Source organism: Ambystoma mexicanum, chromosome 12 (genome assembly GCF_040938575.1).
Source record: "Ambystoma mexicanum isolate Mex_15411 chromosome 12, UKY_AmexF1_1, whole genome shotgun sequence".
In the NCBI taxonomy this organism is placed as follows: Eukaryota; Metazoa; Chordata; class Amphibia; order Caudata; family Ambystomatidae; genus Ambystoma; species Ambystoma mexicanum.
Window position 1 is genome coordinate 123,492,961 of NC_090936.1, and position 19,053 is coordinate 123,512,013.

Below are 19,053 nucleotides of genomic sequence, written 5' to 3' on the forward strand. Positions count from 1 at the left end.
ATGGACTGGGATGTTTCCTGCCAAATAGACAGACGCCCAACACCCGACTTACCAACCCCAGGCTTACCCCATGGGAATGGTGGGGCAGCATAAAATGAACTGAAAGTGAAAAGGGACTGCAGGGAAGACACAGATGCCCACCCCAAACCCAAATGGAAACTAAACTCACCAGCACATGGAGAAAGCCTCACGAAAAATGAGGCAGCTTGAACACATGCAGAAACAATTAGATAAAAGGTATATCCAATGCGCAGTTCCAGAAAATACGCAATCACATCAAAATATGGAACCAAAGGTCATCTGCCTGTATGCAGGGTTTATTGGTCATAAACAGCCGACACGTGTTTCGACCAATCTGGTCGTTATCAAGGCTGTACGTGAATCCAGTAGTAAAATGAGCAATTGCTCTAAATGATTAGAAAGTAGTAATGCAGGATAAATACCAACAATTGGTAAAATCTTAGAAAAAGTCGAATGGGAAGGAAATCTGAAATAGCATATATGCTGAAAGCAGTCAAAGGGTCCAATCCCCATAGTAACATTAATGTGTATACCCGAATAGTGAGGAGCTTGAACACATGGCAACATGGAGAATGAAAGAGGGCAGGGCTAAAAGCTTTTTTGAAGTTTTCCAGAGAAAGTCCTGACCCTCAGAGGATAGCTTAACCAGAGATTGGCCAAGGGGAGCTGTGACCAGGGAGACCAATGGTAGGCAGCGGGAGTATTGGAAGTGGGTCGACCGGGCTATAAAAGCCTAGTCAGCACAGAGGAGATTGAAAGGTGTGTGGCTATGTTCAGGCGGAGCATTGGTGGACCAGGAGGCCAGGCAGAGGGCAGATGGTGGAGTGCTAAAGAGACTGTAGCGGTGCTCCGAGATCTCTTCTGCTACTCTCACACCAGCTACACCTCTCTCCCCTCTCTCCCTCAGTGACTCCTATCTATTGATCTGACTCCTGATCATATCACACCCTATCTGCCTGTCTCTCCCATTACCGGCTTCCTTCTCTCTGACCTCCCCACTATTACTCATACTACCACCGTTCACTGCCCCTCCAATGTCCTGTCACATACTCTCACACCATCACTAAATCCCTCTACAATTAACACCCCTCTCGCTCACCTTTCTTTCACTCACCTTTTACACCTCCCTCACCACATTACACCTAACTGGTACCACTCTTTACTACACGCAAAACATTAACTAAACTCTCAGAACACTGCCACAGTCTCCTCTGCATTCCACTCCACCATCCACCCCGAGTGTCCTCTTGATTAACCACTGATCCACCTGATCTCACCGGAACACCTTTCAGTCTCCTCTGTGCTGACTGGGCTTTCATAGCCCGGCATTTCCCATTCCAACACTCCTCCCGGCTCCCAGCGGTCACACACTCATCTTGGCCAATCACTGGCTAAGCTATCCTTTGAAGAGTTCCAAAAAGTCATTTAGCCTTGCCCCTTTTCATTCTCCATTGGCAGGGTAGCAGGCAAGTGCTCAGGCTGACCGTTTTCCTTGTGGCTTTCTTCATGTGCTGGTGCGCGTTGCTTCTAATTCAGTTTGGGAGGGCTTTCTGTGTCTCAAATGCTCTCCTGCAGGCCCTCCTCACCCTCAGTTCATTTTCTGTTGCCCCACCATTCCCCTGGGGATATTTCTGGTTGGTAGGTCAAAAGTGCCAAAGCTTGTATCAGTGCAATTCAAAGAAGTAGGGGCCCTGTGGTTGCTAGATGATTCAGTCTATGGTCTCAAGGGCAGTTTAAGTCCTGTTCTGTGCTTCCCAGCCAGGAAGAGTTCTATAGTACACTCACAGGGTTCTGCCACCTTCATTAAGCGGTTCCTGTGATCCAAGGCTTCAGTTGAAAAGGTCCACAGTATTGTTACCCCAGTTGTGCCCTTGGCATGGGTATGAAACAGAGCCAGTGATCAGCACCCAGGTGTTAGTTTGGATTTCTTATGTCAGTATTGCCTTTCAGTCACCAATTCCCTGTATAGGTTCCAGTGCCTCGAAAGGAAGGTGTTGCCTTCCCCAGCAGGATCAAAGAAGCAGCTTCCTGGGTGTTGCCCCACATGGCTGTTGTGGAAACTTCCAGAACAGACTGCTAAAACACATCAGCTGTGTCATAGCTGCAGCATTGCTCACCAAGCTGACACCAATATGATATCCAAATGTTGCAGCTGTATAATTGTGTGACACAACAGCCACCATGCCATAACCAGTCTTAGTGTATTTTTACAGATTAACGTGCCACTAGGCTGACTATGACACCATTATTATAGTTTGAGTCAGAGGTACAGACAATTAACAGATACCTATGCCTGCCATGTGTTCGAGAAGCTATGAGGCATGCACATGTGACCTTAGAACCTGCTCGGCTCCCACAGCAGGGCTGGCACTTGGGGAATTGGGGGAATTTCTCAGGAAAGCCCTATGAGGGCACTATCATTTTGTTATGGAGCATTATGAAAGGGGGTCTGATTAGCAGACCTCCCTTTCAGAAACATAATTACCTACATCATTGTATTAAACGAATAAAAAGCTACGGTTTTTACACCCTTTGGATAGCATTCCATCACAGCATGGTTGCTGAACTATGGTTTAATCATTTTTTATCAATTGTTAGGTATTTTTACTACACATTCGCCAAAGACTGAAGGTGTCCAAAGTATAAATCAAATTTAAAATGTCATGTGGCAAGCCAGAGATAGGAGAGGGACCAGAGGACCAGATTCACCTTGCCATTTTATTAAAGAAAAAAGAAATCCCTTTCCTGTCCCTACCAACTACGATGATGATGATGTTCCCTAAGCTAAAGATTTATGAAAATAACAAAACCAGGTCACGTCAGCATGCCTTCCAAACATTCCGTCCTCTGTCAAAACCTAATCTGCCCTATTCCCTCCCTACCACTAACAACCTGAATAACACATATCCTGCCTAGGTTAGTAAAGCTCACTCTTTCAGGAGTTATCTGGCTGGTCCCTGACCCCCACTCAATAGTGTCTTCGCCATCTCTCTTTTCTCCTCAGGCCTTGCCTGCTGATACAGTTCAAACATCCAATGGTTCTTGTCGACTTGCAAAGTTCCCACAATTCACAAGGCTCACACAGTTCATACAATTCACAAAGTTTGGATTTCTCTAAGTATACGTCTTTCCTCAACTTAGTTCCTGGCCTGGCAGCATGCACAGTTTCTTCTGGATGTTCAGGAGTTTGTTTGCCAAGCCGGTCAAGACAGCACAGCGAGCTGAGCGCTCGTTCTGAGGTTTGAATCCCAGCAGGGCCAACTCAGCCTTTCATCCTTCTGAGGTCGATAAATTGAGTACCATGCTGTGGGATAATAATATCAACTGTTATTTTAGCGCTTAGATAGCACTTGTAGCGCTATATAAAACTAGTTGTTATTATTTGCTCATGATTGTTTTAAATTATCACATTTCTCAGCTTGACATGAGCTGTATAGCACTCCAGACCCTATTGTTCTGTGTTTGGTTTCACATCTTTGTACGGTATTCTCTAGTTCAGCCCCTTGTGGGAGACTCGGCCCTCTAGGCCTTATGATTCTTTGGTTCGTTTCACCTCTTCATTCTGTATTCTCTAGTTTCACCTCTCATGGGATATTCGGCCCTCCAGGCTCTCTGATTGTCTGACTCGGTTCGCCCCTTCGTTGGGTATTCGCAGCACCTGCCTCTCTTAGGCTGCTCAGACCACTTGCTGCCCTCCTCCCAATTCTCCCTCACGTACTGGCGTGGCTTGACTGGGGACACAACTTTCTTCTGCGTCACTCAACTGCAGACCTGATGTCTTCGTGGTCGGCATTTGTGTTGGCTCTTACTGCCTTTGACAAGCAGGTCTTTTGCATCAGAAAAACCGGTCTCCGGTGTGCAGCTGCGGCGGGACTTGGCTTCCACCTGTTTATGGTGGTTCTGCTTCTCTCTGTCTTTTCACCTTCATGGGATTGGCAGCGTTCGGTGTGCTCTGGCTGCTCTCCACCCACCACGTTCTGTGCGTGGTCCTGCCTTTACTTTCCTAGGGAAGGAAGGCATCCCATCCACCGGGTGCTCGTACAGGTTGTCCAGACTCACGCTGGTTCTCTTTCCTCCTGACTCTGTGACAGCTTCTTTATACTCCGCCTGGGACAAGAGAGGAGACGATTGGTCCCATTCTTCAGGTATTCAGGTAAAGATGCCAAGAACATTGGGTCAAAGACCAAGACACACACCTTTAAAGTGCCCTGCATATTTTGACACTGTTCAGTTCCTATATAACCCATGAACATATGGGGCTCTGAATGTAAATAGGATGGGGTAGCTGCTTGGCTTGGGGTTTCCTTGTCCCCTAATGGGTGATTACCCCAGTGAGATCCCACCTGCCCAGTCCCCTAGGGAGTCTGTTGCGTAGCAGGCACACCTCCCTGGTCCAAAAAGGGGTGGCTCCCCAATGGAAGAAGGGATACATTCCCCAGATTGGTCCCAGTCCCTTCCATGACAAGTCCCTTCCATGACAATGGTTTGCTCGTCCTATGATTTTAGCTGAACTTATTACAAGGCAGACAGTGTCTTGTCCATCTTCATGTTATGAAGCACTGCTTAATTTGTAGGAATTGCAATATAATGTACAGACGTTCCTTTGCCCTAATATTCCTATTTAGCGTTCTCCTTCTGTGCCCCCATTGAATTATTTTTTTTACACTTGCAATTCTTGTGGATGAGGTGGTACTTTGAAAAAGAAACACCAAATAACAGGCATTGGCAAGGTCAATATTGCTGGCTCTGTAATTGTAGAGCTATCTATCTACTGACAGCTGCATTACGTTAGCTGGAGCTCTAATACAATCTAAGTTAGACTACTGTAATAACCTTTACCTAGGGGCCAACCAAGCTATGATCAGCAAACTCCAAGTCCTTCAAAACAATGCGCTACGAGCAGCATTAAACAACCCAAGGCGACAGCATACCTCTGCCACCAGAATCACATGCAAGTGGCTATCCAACAGAAAATCGATCTAAAAACTCTCTGCCTCACTTATAAAGCCATCAACCACCTAGCCCCACCTTACCTCACTAACACATTTACTATGAAGCCCCCCATCAGAACTACCAGATCATCCAACACTTTGTCTCACGGTGCCCAGATTCACCTCCAAAAGAGCTGGGGGCTCGAGCTTCACTGTCCTCGCCTCCCAACTTTGGAACTCCTTGCCATTGAACATTAAGTCAGCCAAATCCTGCCAGTCTTTCAGGAAACTTGCCATTGGTTGGCTATTGACCAAAAGTCTACCTCCAAGCCAGACCTAGTTATATTCTGCATATTTTGTACTTGCACTGGATGTTCTGTACCGTCATTGTCTGTACCTGCTGTATATAACCCATGTTAAAGTATTTCTGCTAACTTTCATGTACTGTGCCTTGTCACTTGTACTAGCGCCCTTTTACTCCCGGGTCCAGAGCGCTATATCAATAAATAAATAAATAAACAAACATACATAAGGGTTGCTATTTAAAGCTCTCACAGTACATGCAAGGCAGATCTGCTGTATTTGCAAAGCCAGAACTATTGGCTTTGCCAATGCTTTTGTCGTCAATGTGCAGTTGAAGAGAATTCCCGGTGCCTCTCCTTCATAGTGTATGCCTAGCTGACAAGCTGTAGGGTTCCTCTGTATTTCAGTGGCGAGCACCTTCTATGCATGGACCAGAAAGCATCCCCAGCTCGTTCCACACTCACAAAGACCTGTTGTTTGGATTAGACACGGGTGCTTTCTCCCCATCATTGTCATGTGGCATGCATTTCAAGTGGTTGATAGTAGAGCGGATGGCAGTGGTGTGAGAATAAACATAACCCCCCTAATGTTGACACTTTTGAAAATGGCGCTTTATGTACCAGTGCGTTTTGTTTTGGAAACAGCTTGTTCGTTACAATTGAATGAAAAAAGAAAGTCAGACCGCTTGAAGAAAAGCTATGGCACAGCACCCTCTACAGCACCTCTGCCCCACTTCCCGTGGCTTTGTAAAACTTCTGCAGAACCCCTAACCTGTATAATGCAACATTTCTTAGGACACAGTGGGCCTCATTCTAAGTTTGCCGGTCCGAAAGCAACAGTACCGGTAAGCTTACCGGTACGATTGTTTCCGGACCGGCAAACTACGAGTCTGCGAGCAGAAGCCGTTCAGTCGGCCTGGTCTGACCCGCTCGCAGTCCTTGACGGATGCACCGGCACCATTCATGAATGGTGGCGGTGCATCCGTCCTCCCCATTCCCATTGAGTCCAATGGACTCATATGGGAATGGGGAGTAATATTTTCTGGAGCCCGGGAATGGGCAATTACTGGGTCCGCCGGGGCTGTAATGCCCCGGTAATTGCCCATTCGCAGGCGCTGGAAAATTCATGACTCCGGCGGCAGCCGTGCTGGTATTTACCAGCACGGCTACAACCAGGGTCATAATGACCCCCAGTGTATTCATTAATTTACTAAAATGTATTAGATGTTATTTGTTTTATTTTATTAATGTTTTATTGAGTGCACAGATACAACAAGTTGTTTCATAGTGCTGTTAGGGAAAATTGGGGAGAAATAGGAACAGGGGGAAAAGGTAGTGAGGTTAACAATGATTTGTTGTGTATGAGGTATAACTACTTCCTGTAAACAAGATCAGATAAACTAGAATAGATAATGAACATGTAACAGTACTAGGCCTAGGTCCCCCGCTCCCTTGCCCCTGCACTTTTGCACTGTCACACTTGCACAATCTGAATGACACAAGCCTAGTAAGATCATTTGACTTATCCTCCTTCTGTCCCCCCGCTTGACTAGTCGCGCCTAGAAACACTTGTGTACAGGCGTGTTATACATGGCATATCATATCACATATCACGCAGCTCGGCCAGCCTGCTTGCTGCTTAGGGTACGGCTCTACAACCTTTGGCTCTCCAGATGCCATCAGCCGGAGCCAGCATAACCAATCCTGATGACTCCGGGGAGCTGTATTGCCAAACATCTGAATAGCCAGCGGTTGCTGGCCCCTAGTCTGGAGCTGGTGCGCTTGTTAAGTGCTAGTCAGCGGTTGATGCAGTCCACCCAGGCTCGGTTATGACATGATTATAGGGATTGTATTGCTCTACGAAGGTCCAGCTTGAAACACAAGCGTAGTCTGGAATGCTTATTTTTAAAAGAACGAGATTTTCGCATGTTCTTGAACCTTATTCAACCTTCTTGGGAGTTTGGGTAGATCGCTCCAGTATTGGGTGGCATTCACATGGAGGGTCCTACTCCATGATAGATAATTTTGTATTGATGCGGGTTAGTTGAAATTGGTTCACCTCTGCCGATCTAAGGGTCCTCTTAGGATGGTAAGGAGTGACAGGTTTGTGGGTCCAGCGTTGTTTAGGCAACGCTGGGTTGGGTCAAGGCTTTGCTTGGAGGTGAAATTGAATAGGGCGCGATCTCAATGACTGGGGTGATCGCAGGCTGTGCTTTGAAGCTGAAGGTCATTCCAGATGCTCTGTTTAGGTGTAATTGTATCAGGTGTATTTGAAATGCCTTCAGGTTGCTGTTGGTATGATATGATATAAAAGGTTATTTATAACCCCAAAGGTTTCTAAGCGCGTACCCGGGGATCGAACCTGTGTTGCTTTGTGTCTTGTTTCCAAGGCAAGCACGTTGCTGCTGAGCTATCCTCCTGAGGTACTGTTACAGTAGTCTAATTTGGATACCACTACGGCTCTGTCAGCCTCTATTTTTTGTGTCCTTTCACGGTAAGGGCTGATATTTCTCAGCATGTGTGGTTGAAAGTGTGCTTTACTAAACACCTCTCCGATCTGCGGCGGGCGTCGTGGCATCATCCAAGTTGACACCTATGTTCTTAGACGGGGTAGGATTGATACTAAAGGGTGTAAATGCCACTTTTAATGGGGCTTATGAATTGGAATTGAGGATTTCTGTTTTATTATAGGTGAGACACAGCCTGTTAGTGGGTATTCATGGCTGCACTTCCTGAAAAAGAAATTGACTATTGACACATTTCAAATTGCACTGAGGAAAAGCATGTACTAAATTGTCCATATCCGCCGTAGGTATAAAACATTGTATCACACCGCACTTGTGTATTCAGTTTGCTTTTGGAAAACAAAGATAGACAAAGAACAGGCCTCATTATGAGATTGGCCGTGCATTAAATATTTAGCAACAAATCTGTGACCCCACTTTTCTTTCGGTGGTAGCAGAATTACCGCCACTTTTACTACACTGCTGCATTCCGGGAGTGGAGGTGAAGTGGAGGATTTACCTTCAGCGTATAGCCAGCGGTAAATCCTCAAATTTACTTTCAAAATAGTCACATTTATCTTGTCAGAACTGCCACTCTGTAAATCTGATTAAGATCTGTATGGATTCCTATGAACTCCAAAAATGGGGATTGGCCTGGCCTTACCACCACCATAAGAAGGAAGCAAAAATGATGATTTTATCTATCAAATCAAAGTTCATTTAAGAAAAATAGAAAGTAGTCACTAATAGTATTTTAGTGAGGAAGAGTTTGCCACAAGTCACTCCATCAACAGACTAAGATTGTGCCAATGCATTTCGGAATGGAAATTCCTTCATCAGGGCAAGTCTGAACATTGTAAACACAACATATATATTCAAATGTTTGAAATCAACAGTGCAAAAAGTGTCATGGGAAATAAATAAACATATGCAATCAAACCCATGGATATGAAAAATGTGAACATGACGTAAATAGCAAGAGCATCAAGTTAAGTAGCGTTTGAAAATAAAATAAAACACATACCCAACAGTAATGTATGTAGAAGTAGAAGGTAGACCGGGAATTGAATAGGAAAAAATACAAGAAACCAATCAGTAAAAAGTTAAGTACTTGTGTAGTATAGCCATAAGAAGGGAAAGTGGTCAATTACCTGAATTAGGTAAATGTAATGTAGCAAACCAAATACGAGCTAGAAACGTCAAAAACTAAATGCTACCCCGAATTTCAGCGAAATGTATCATTCAGTAGAGCAGTCTGTGTAAACATGAATGCATGTTGTTTAGAAGCCTTGGTGATTATAAGCGTAGTTGATCGCATCGTTCGTGGTAGAGCGTTGTAATAGGGCTTACCGTTACAGAGAGCGGAGCTGAGCAGTTCTCTCTGTGTCTGCCGATAGCAGACTGACCTTGCTGCATCAAAGCGTTACCGGGCAACCATGCTATATACGACATATGATTGCGTGATAATCCTGCAATAAATATATTTATTTTATTTTATTACATTTGTTATACGCCCAGACCCGGGGGTAACACAGCGTAGTTACAGACAATGGGAGAATGCAATCTTAGAAAGTACACAAAGGCACACAGGAAAAGCAGTCAATAATATACAATAATATGCAAGGCAGTCAATAATATACAATAATATGCAAAGCAGTCAGATATGTACAGTTAATTGGAGCGGATTAGTGCTCTAGTTCAGTTAGAACTTATTGAAGAGCCAAGTCTTCAGGATGCTTTTGAATTTAGGGAAGGAGGTTTCGTTCATAATGTGGGTAGGTAGCGCGTGCCAGTGTCTAGGTGCCAGTGTTTTGAAGCTACTGCCCCCTGCTTTCTCTCTTTTGTATCTGGGGTTTCAAGGTATGCGTTTTTGTTGGACCTGAGAAGTCTAGTCTGTGACTTCATCGTGACTGTGTTGTTGAGGTATTTGGGAGCTTTGTTAGCCCTGCATTTGTGGGTGATGCTCAGGGTTTTAAATATAATTCTGGCTTGGATGGGGAGCCAGTGATGGTCTCTTCTGGTGTTAGAGATATGTTCAGATTTTTTGATGCCTAAAGCTGCTCTGAGGGCTTTGTTCTGCATGAGTTGGAGTTTGGCTATGTTGGCTTTGGAAGTGCCCAGGAAGAGGATATTACAATAGTCTAGCTTAGACAGTATGAGTGCTCTGGCTAGAGTAACACAGTTTTTGGCTGAGAGGAATTTACGGCTGAGGGAGATGGTTTGGAGGTGTAGGAAGTGGACGAGGCTAATGTGTTTACTTGTTTAGACATGGATAGTGTTGCATCTAAGTAGACGCCAAGGATCTTGACTTGTTTAAGAACAGGGATTGTGGTTCCATCAATGGTGAATGATTTGAAGGCGGGCTCAAGGGTGTTGATTTTGCTGGAGGAGCCTAGTATGAGGAGCTCCGTTTGGTCGTCGTTGACAGAGGCTGTTATTAGCCATCCAGTTTTGGATGAGTGAGTAGATTTGGTTAACCAGGAGGGAGTCTTGATCATGATTGCCTGAGAGAGGAATGAGGATTTGGGTGTCATCGGCGAAGTTAGTATAGATGACACCCATGGCATCCAATGCTGCAAATAATAGCTTAGTATATGCATTATACAGGGTGGGGGATAGGCAAGAGCCTTGCGGCACACCTGCTGGGACAGGCATTGGGTCTGCTGATTCTTTGCCGATGGACACTCTGGAAGTCCTATCAGCCAAGAATGATTTGATCCAGTTGGTAGCGCTCTGAGCTAGGTTGAAATTGTTTGCTACAGTGTTGCAGAGTTTGTCATGGTCAGCCAGATCGAAGGCCGCTGAGAGGTCCAGGAGCATCAGCAGACAGAGTTTACCTGCTTCTTTAGTGGCATCCATTTGGATCTTCAGATCAAGGGGGGCTGTCTCTGGACTATGGTTGGGACGGAATCCTGAATGACGGTCTTCTAGTAGTTGATGTTGTTCCAAATGGTTCTGAATTTGGCAGTAGGCTATTTTGTCAATTATTTTTAGGAGAAATGGGACCGTTGTAATAGGTCGGTAATTAGTGGGTATTGATGGGTCCAGGGATGGTTTTTTTAGGAGTGGTGTCACCCAGGCTTTTTTGATACTGGTGGGGACTGTGTTTGTGAGGAAAGAGGCATTGATGAATTCGGTGATTATGGGTGTGAGAGTGGGGGCACAGAGTGTCACTAGATGGGAGGGGATTTGCTCTTCTTTACAGTTGGAAGCTTTGAGTTTCATTATGGTGTCAAATACTTCTTTGTTAGACACTGGTGTAAATTGAAATAGGGGGCCAATAGTGGCATTTGGTATGGTCGTTGATATGGTGGGTGGCGTTTTGTCGGCTAGGAGGGTTTTTTTATTATCGATTTTATTTTGCAGTAGGAGAATTTTAGATGCGAGTGCGTTTTGTATGGTGGTGCACCAGTCTTTGCTAGCGTTAGAAGGTGCTGAAGTTTGACAGGGGTTTTCGAGCTCTCTAAGGATGGTAAACAATTCTTTGCTGTCGGAGGACGTATTAGTGATGCGGATGTTGAAGGCATTGGCTTTTTGGGTGATTATTGCTGATTTATATATTTTGTTGGCTTCAGCGAAAGCTAGTGCCGATCCTGGGGTATTGTTTTTCTTGTGGAGGTGTTCGAGTGATCTTTTTGTGCGTTTTAAGGCTACAAGTTCCTCATTAAACCAAAAACAGGAGTGTTTGTCAGGTCTACAGGTTTTAGTGGTGATGGGAGCAAGTAGGTCAATAGTTTGGGTAAGGCATTGTTGGTATTGTTCTGCTAGATAGGAGGGGTTGTTGGTACCTGGAACTGTAAGGGCAGGGGCAGCACTCAGGGCTGGCGTGAGTTTGTCAGGGGAGAGTTTTTTGATATTTCTAGTTTCAAATGTTTCTGGTTTTTTAGGGGTGATGTGCTCTGAACTGGCATTGTCTATGGTGAAGTTAATTACATAGTGGTCTAATTGACTGGGAGGATGGAGTCAATGGTCATTAGAGAGTTGAGAGTGAGAAGCCAGTCTAGGGTTCTTCCCTTTGAGTGGGTGGGTTTATCTATCAGTTGTACGAATTGCATTTCTGACATGGCTGTATAGAATGTAGATGCTTCAGAGTCCAGGGGGTCATTGTATCCTAGGTTAAAGTCACCGAGGACTATGCATTTAGTTTTAGGTTTGATGAGGGGCGTTAGGAGTACCGGTATGTCCAAGTCAGGGTGGGTATTTTTGTTGGGTGATCTGTATACCACTAGTAAATTAGTAGTGGTTTTGGGGTTGGAGGTGTACTTCACTAGAAGGAGTTCGTAACCTTGTATCTGTTCTATTGGGCTAGCTCTAATTTCCAGAGTGGTTTTGGCTATTATGGCAACTCCACCTCCTTGGGTATTTGTCCTTTCTGTTCTAAAGATACTGAATCCTGGGGGAATGGCAAGGGCTAGAGATGGTCCTGCTGCTGGGTGAAGCCAGATTTCAGTGACCACCAGCATGTCAAGGTGTTGGTCCTCAATAAGGTCATGGATGTCTATGGCATGGGCACCTAGTGAACGGGCATTGATGAGTGCACTTTTGAGGGTGGAGGTAGGGGCAGGTGGTGGTGTGTTGTCTAAAGTGGTGGAAGAGTCAGTGGTTTTGTTATTGGTTAGGTGTTTGAGTGGTGCGTTGTGGAGACTTTTGTGTTGGAGATTAATGGGCGTGGTGTTTAGTTTGGTCGGGGTATTGGGTGTGGTGGTAAGTGGGGTAGCTAGTGGGGACATTTTAGTTCTAGACATGAGTCTATTGAGTCTTTCAATACACAGGATGGGTGTGGTCGTACCATTAATGCTGATAGGTATGGTGTGATTGTATAAGGACGGGTTGGGACTGAGACACGGGAGGTCTGAGGTTGCTCCATTTTTGATGGTGGTGGGTGTAATGTGGGACTGAGGAGACAGTATGGGGTAAGGGGGGGTGTGTGGGGAGGAAAGGGGTGGGGCAGGGGATGGGGAAGTGGCGTGGACAGCCTGGTCTAGCTAGTCCTTCTCCAACCTTGATGAAATGACCTCTTGTGCAAGGTGTAGCATTGGGGACTATACAATAAGGGAACACGATAATGGTAAGGAGCGCCAGCATTATATTGGTGGGGGCTGAGTAGTCAGAGATATGGTTCGATGAGCTATGTATGCACATGGGCTGGGTGCAATAGTCCAGCGCAGGCAGATAACGCCTGTGTCGCTAGCAGGGTGCATAGGCAGTGGGGCACCTAAATTCTATTTTAGCAATCAGGGTTACAGGTGATAGGTATGCAGTAGAGAGGCAGTGGACATGCTACTTAGGCGGTTTAGATCCAGTAGCTGAGAGGCAGCCTAATGTTGATATATCATGTCAGCATTAGTTAGTCTGGTTAAAAAACAAACTTAATATTCTAAATGCAATTGTGAGTCTGATATATATGGCAAAGTCATGGCTGCAGGTGCTTGGGTTACCTTGTATGTGGCGGGTAGGGGGTCTGGCAGATGGCAGACACAAACAGGAACCAAACAGGTGCTGGCCTTGTTGCTGTGGGCCTTGAGGAGTGTGGGCTGGCTTCGCCTGCCGGCAGCCAATGGGGGAACAGATAGGCACGGCAGCCTATCGGATACGGGCGTTGTGGCCTCAATGGGCCCTGTGGTTAGGCAGAGGGAAGGCAGACGGCCATTTTGGAGGGTGCAAGTACCTTGTGTACTTGAATGGCGATTTTAATACAGCCACTGTATTAAAAGCTTTGTTTCCATGAAATGGCCTGGACAAGAGCTTTGCCTTTGCTGCTGGTCGGTGGGGATAGCCGATTCAGTAATTTAGATGGCGATTTCAGGGGAACAGCGCTACGAATTTAGCGCTTACCTTATTGGCCTGGAAATAAGGTGGTCATGCTGCTGGGTGCCCACTGGGTGCCCGTTGCTCCTGCAAGGGTGGGGGCTGGTCCGGAGAGCTCCTGCTCTTGGCACTGGCGAGGCCGATTGGATCCAGGCATCTACATGTGCAGGCCCTGTTGCTGTGGGCCTTGAGGAGTGTGGGCCGGCTTCGCCTGCCGGCGGCCAATGGGGGAACAGATAGACACGGCAGCCTATCGGATGCGGGCGTTGTGGCCTCAATGGGCCCTGTGGTTAGGCAGAGGGAAGGCAGACGGCCATTTTGGAGGGTGCAAGTACCTCGTGTACTTGAATGGCGATTTTAATACAGCCACTGTATTAAAGCTTTGTTTCCATGAAATGGGCTGGACAAGAGCTTTGCCTTTGCTGCTGGTCGGTGGGGCTAGCCGATTCAGTAATTTAGATGGCGATTTCAGGGGAACAGCGCTACGAATTTAGCGCTTACCTTATTGGCCTGGAGATAAGGTGGTCATGCTGCTCGGTGCCCGCTGGGTGCCCGTTGCTCCTATAGGGACTGAGTAGTGTAACGGTACATGAGTGTGGCAGCAATTCTAACAATATTCAAGCAATAAGCCCCGAGCTGGGAGACGTTACCGCTTTAGGTAATGCCGCAGGGCCCATAGTTAAAGGCAGAACGCTAGTGTTGCCAGCGCAGGAGAAGGACAGAGAAGCGCAGGTAAGTGGGGTGGGGGTTGGAAGGAGAGGAGATCTGGGGGTAGAGGGAAGGGGAAGGAGTCACCGGGGGAGTTCCCACTTACTGGTGATCCGGAGAGAGAAGATAGCGGTTTCCATCTCTGAGGTGGCTCGGAGCGGGGGCTATACCATGTGATAAAGACCCCTTTTCTGAGCCTCCTCATTGGCTGGAAGGCCAAACCCCTGCCCCCGCTGGCTACTAGAGCTGGGGGAGCCAGGGATTTCATGGCTAGGGCCGAGCCAGGTCCGAGCCTGGAGTCAGGCCTAACTCTAGGAGCCCACCACGGGCCGAGCCCATGAAATCCCTGGATCCCCCAGAAAATGGTAAAAAATTAACACGCGCGTGGTGAGCCACCATCATGGTTGCATTTTGTTTTTCCATATATGGCCATTTCTTTCCATTTTGCCCACCTGCCGCAGGCAAAATGGAAAGAAATGCCAATTCTTTTTTTTTCTTCTTTGCACTGTGCAGCCATGGTGCGGCCCGTGGCATCTAGGGATACCGGCCCAAAAGGAGGGTCGGGCTGGAGCCCCCGTTGGAGCCGGGGCCGGCCCGGGCCTCGTCAGGCTCGCCCATTTCTACCAGGTACTGATACTGCCAAACTCGTAACGAGACCCAAAGAGTTCTGGCATTAAGCTGTTGCGTTTTTGCAACAAAAAGGTATTGGGAAGAAATGTGTTTTCACGGTAACCACCGCTGCCCATTACCAGTAGATTATGCAATATATCCATGTAGACAAATACGATGCACTTCTGGTTCAAACAGGGGACCCCAGAAGTGAGACCTTTTGAGGAACACATGAGGATATAAATGCTACTTCACACCCAAGTGATTCCAAATGATAGACCGCATTTCCAGATGCCGTCAGACTTCCCTTGGCTTCCAGCCAGACCAGAACAAGTGTAAAACCTTGTGCTTTATTCAGAGGGGCACCTCAGGTGAAGCGCCATATGTGTGTGGGCCAATACAATTAGGTGCGCACACCTCGGATCTTCAGTGGGCAGTCTAATTGCAGAACCCTGCTTAGGTTTGTCAATAAATATGGCCACAGAAATATGCTATTAAAGGTTTAAAACTATGCAACTCGTTTGAAGAGCCCCTGCTCCCAGGAATGAATTATTTAACATTAAAAGTTGACGCTAGATCTGCTGCCACTGTAATCCAGGGACATCATTTCTCCAAATTGCCAGGGGTAGCAGAAGTGACATCACACGACCCTTGACCTCTGGTGACATCACAGGAAGTGATGACATTTGACCCCACCCCGAGGTGATACCACGGTAGTCGATGGACCACGACCTTTCACTCCTTGACAAAACAGGAAGTGGCATCACATAGCATTGTTCCTAAGTACACTACGAAAAATATGGTTACGATATCACTATAATGTGATGTACATTTCATACAAGAATGGATTGTCATATGTATCGTTAAGATCAGTGTGTAGAGGCCCATATTGGCAAATTACTCTGAATGCAAGGAGACGTCCATAGCCAAATGAAAATGAGGTATTATATAGCACTTACACTTAAGAGCTTTATATAGAAATATATAACCCAATATCACCCAACCTGTGCTGGTACTCCTTTATCGACCTCAGAAGGATGAAAGGCTGAGTTGATACGTAAGAACAGACTAAATCAGTGACTCACGCCCTGAAGTGTGTCTGAAATAAACCTTTAATGAGAGCAATTATTGTATCGAATTCCAGAAAAGACACATTATTTAGTATTCCTATTCTTTCTTATTTAGGGTCACTGCTGAAAGTGTTATACTTGTGGGACCCCTGTTTTCTTTTGTTTTTAGAGGCCTGAACATGAAAGCCAGTCACTCCAGAAGCAAAAAGCCACATGGTGCTGGTCACAACCCAGGAGCTTGCATTCAAAAAAAGAAAAAAAAGAAAAAAAAAGTTGTTGTTTCTATGGGTAGCAAGGGAGATCTCAGGGGCCACAGTTGCGACCTCTGGCGACCCCTAAATGACATCCCTGCTATAATCCCGTCCACCTCACCTGTTTGGGTTCTGCTTATAAGCAGAAGAGCAATGCATACAGAACATCAACTCTGTATGGAGATCTCATTCCTGCTGCCAAAACCTGGTCTGGCTCGAGGCAATGCCAGGCGGCTGCCTAAGGCGGCTCCAGCAGAGCATACCAGGTTCTGCTAAAAGCAGCGAACATGGCTTAACTGCCAGGGAACGGAGTGGCAGTCAAGGTAGGAATATCTTCTGTATATAACCATTCCATGCATCCTCTGTCCTTGCCTCATCCATCTATTCATTCCTCCATTTTACACTACCCTTTCCTGGAAATGGTGTTTTTGCATTCATTTAAAAATTCTTAGGTTAGGGGGGGCAACACCATACAATGATGCAGTTTGTTGCTAACTTGGTGTGGTGTGTGTTTGCCTTCCTGAGCATATGCCACCGATGCTCTGCCAACTGAGCAGGCCGCCACTCAAATTCTCTGTTTGGTTCGAGGTGTTGCTCATGTTCAACAAGGTAAGTGCTCGTGCTTGCCTTAGTTACATTGTGCACGGGTACACGAATGCCATGCGTGTCCACACAACGTGTAAAGATGAATCTTCCCATGCCACATTATGAGTTTGGTGGCATTTCCACAGAATTAGTGCCAAACGTGTTTACCGTTACTGCCACTGGGTCCCTCACGTGTATCGCAGGATCACAAGTGAGGTAGCCGCAGTGTTAATCCCTATTTCTGGAGCCCGTAGGACACCATGCAGATATTGACAGATTTACCGGGGTCTGTAATTCTATCATGGGACAGCTGATGCATTCTGGGGCTAAAGTGGAGGCAGGGCCGGCCTTAAGGCCAGCAGCGCCCTGGGCGAACTGGCGCCCCCTCATCACCCACCACGCCCCCCTGGCTAACAGGGGGTGGAGCGGAAGGGGACGGGGCCAGGATGGGAAACTTTATTTATTTTTTTAACCTCCTCGCTCCGGCGAGGAGGTTAAATAGATGCCGTTAGCACCCCATTGTCATTGAATGAGCCCGCCATCGCGGGTTCATTCAATGACAATGTGGCGCCTGCCACACCTTCTGCCACCACGCCAGCTTGGGGGAGTGCTTGAAAGACACCCCGGAGCTGGCGTGGTGGGGGGTAATGGCGCCTTTTCTTGTGAAAAGTGTCCACGGCGGAGAGGCGCATTTAAATGCACCCACCGCCGCGGGCACCTTTTACAGTAAGAGGCCGCCTGCTGCGCCTTGTCCCACAACGCCAGCTCGGGGGAGCTCTTGAAAGACTCCCCCGAGCTGGCGTGGCAGGGGCAAAAGGCGCCCTGGGGGGTGTGGCGCCCCGGGCAGTCGCCTGGCTCACCCCCCCCCCCCCCCTAAGGCCGGCTCTGACTGGAGGAGTTACCTTCACTTCACATCCACACCCAGATTTTGTCCATCAGGCAAAGTGGCAGTAATTCTGTTCCTGCCATTTTTGCCCTCACCACCGAGATTGTAATGAGGCCTACAGTCAGTGCTTTAAATGGAAAAAAAGAAGTGCAAGTACTCACCGAGCTACGAAGACAGACATTCCAAAGCGCCGCGCCGCTACCGGTGCCGCACCTTGGACACATGTCCGTGTTAGTCATGCCCAGTGTGATGAAATGATGTTCCAAGGAACACACACTTTGGTAAGGCAGTGTATCTGAGATACTTTCACACAAACTTCCAATTTGTTGTAATGCACTGTGTCAAGAAAGTTTGAATATCTGTATTAAATGAGACTTTCTTTTTTTGCGTATCAAACTAGCAGACATCAGAGCTGTAAACTAAGCTTTAGAAGTGGTGTTTTATTATTGCTCGCTTTCATTGCGTAATAAGAAATTCGGTAGGTAACTGGGGCTGTGTGCGAGATTTCCATCACATCTCCAAATACTTAACCATATACATATTAGAATAGGCACTGCTAATAAAAAGTACTTTCCCCAAGCTCAGAGTACACCAATGGCAACAGGTGAAGTCCACTTAGCTAAACAGAGTTCCGCCCCCAGTGTGCTGAGAGCACAGTAGATGCACGTTTGTCCCTCCTTTTGTTCTGCAGGGTGGTCCCTGAAGGAACGTTATGGGCACTGCGGGTGGTGGAGAGAGGAGGAGGGAGAGCATGCTGCTTTCCCCAGCAAAGGCTGCAGCAGCTTAGTCCTTTAAGTTGCAATAAAGTGAAATGAAAAACTTTCATTTTCACCTGGCAACTTAGTTGAGTACTGGTACTCTATTTCAGGTATTTAGAAGTGCAGGTTCTCAAATGATAAAAAGTAAGAAGTGCAGGCACTGAGGGCCGGGTAGGACTGGCCCATTTGAAGTGCTGCCTGCAGTTTCTTAACTGCTATCCTCTATTCGGAAGAGCGTACATTATCATTTTAAATTCCAATACTTAATGCCTCCTCTTGTTCATTGGCACAATTGTTCACAATAATAAAAGAGACAGTAAGATCCAATTGCAAGGCTCCATTGTGGTGTGAGATTTGAGAGAGTACAACTTCCAAAGTCATAGGGCCTCATCACAAGTCTGCCGGTGCTACCAGCGGGTTGCTGCCAGACTTGCAATATTTACTTGCGCCTGGCTTGCCGGTAACAACAGGGATTACAACCCTGGAGTTCCGGGAAATCAGGGGCCGTAATTCTTAATCCCCATTTCCATTTGAGTCGTCCTGTGCCGGTCCAGAAACACCGGTGGCGGTAGGCTTACCAGTACTGGTGTTTCCAAACCTGCATAGGTAGGCCAGTACTC

The 19,053-nt window shown here is 46.7% G+C and overlaps 1 protein-coding gene across 1 annotated transcript in view; it reads left to right on the forward strand.

Moving 5' to 3' along the window:
- Positions 1-19,053, forward strand: part of PARVG (parvin gamma) — a 475,216-nt gene that overhangs the window by 445,212 nt on the left and 10,951 nt on the right. The window lies entirely within an intron of this gene.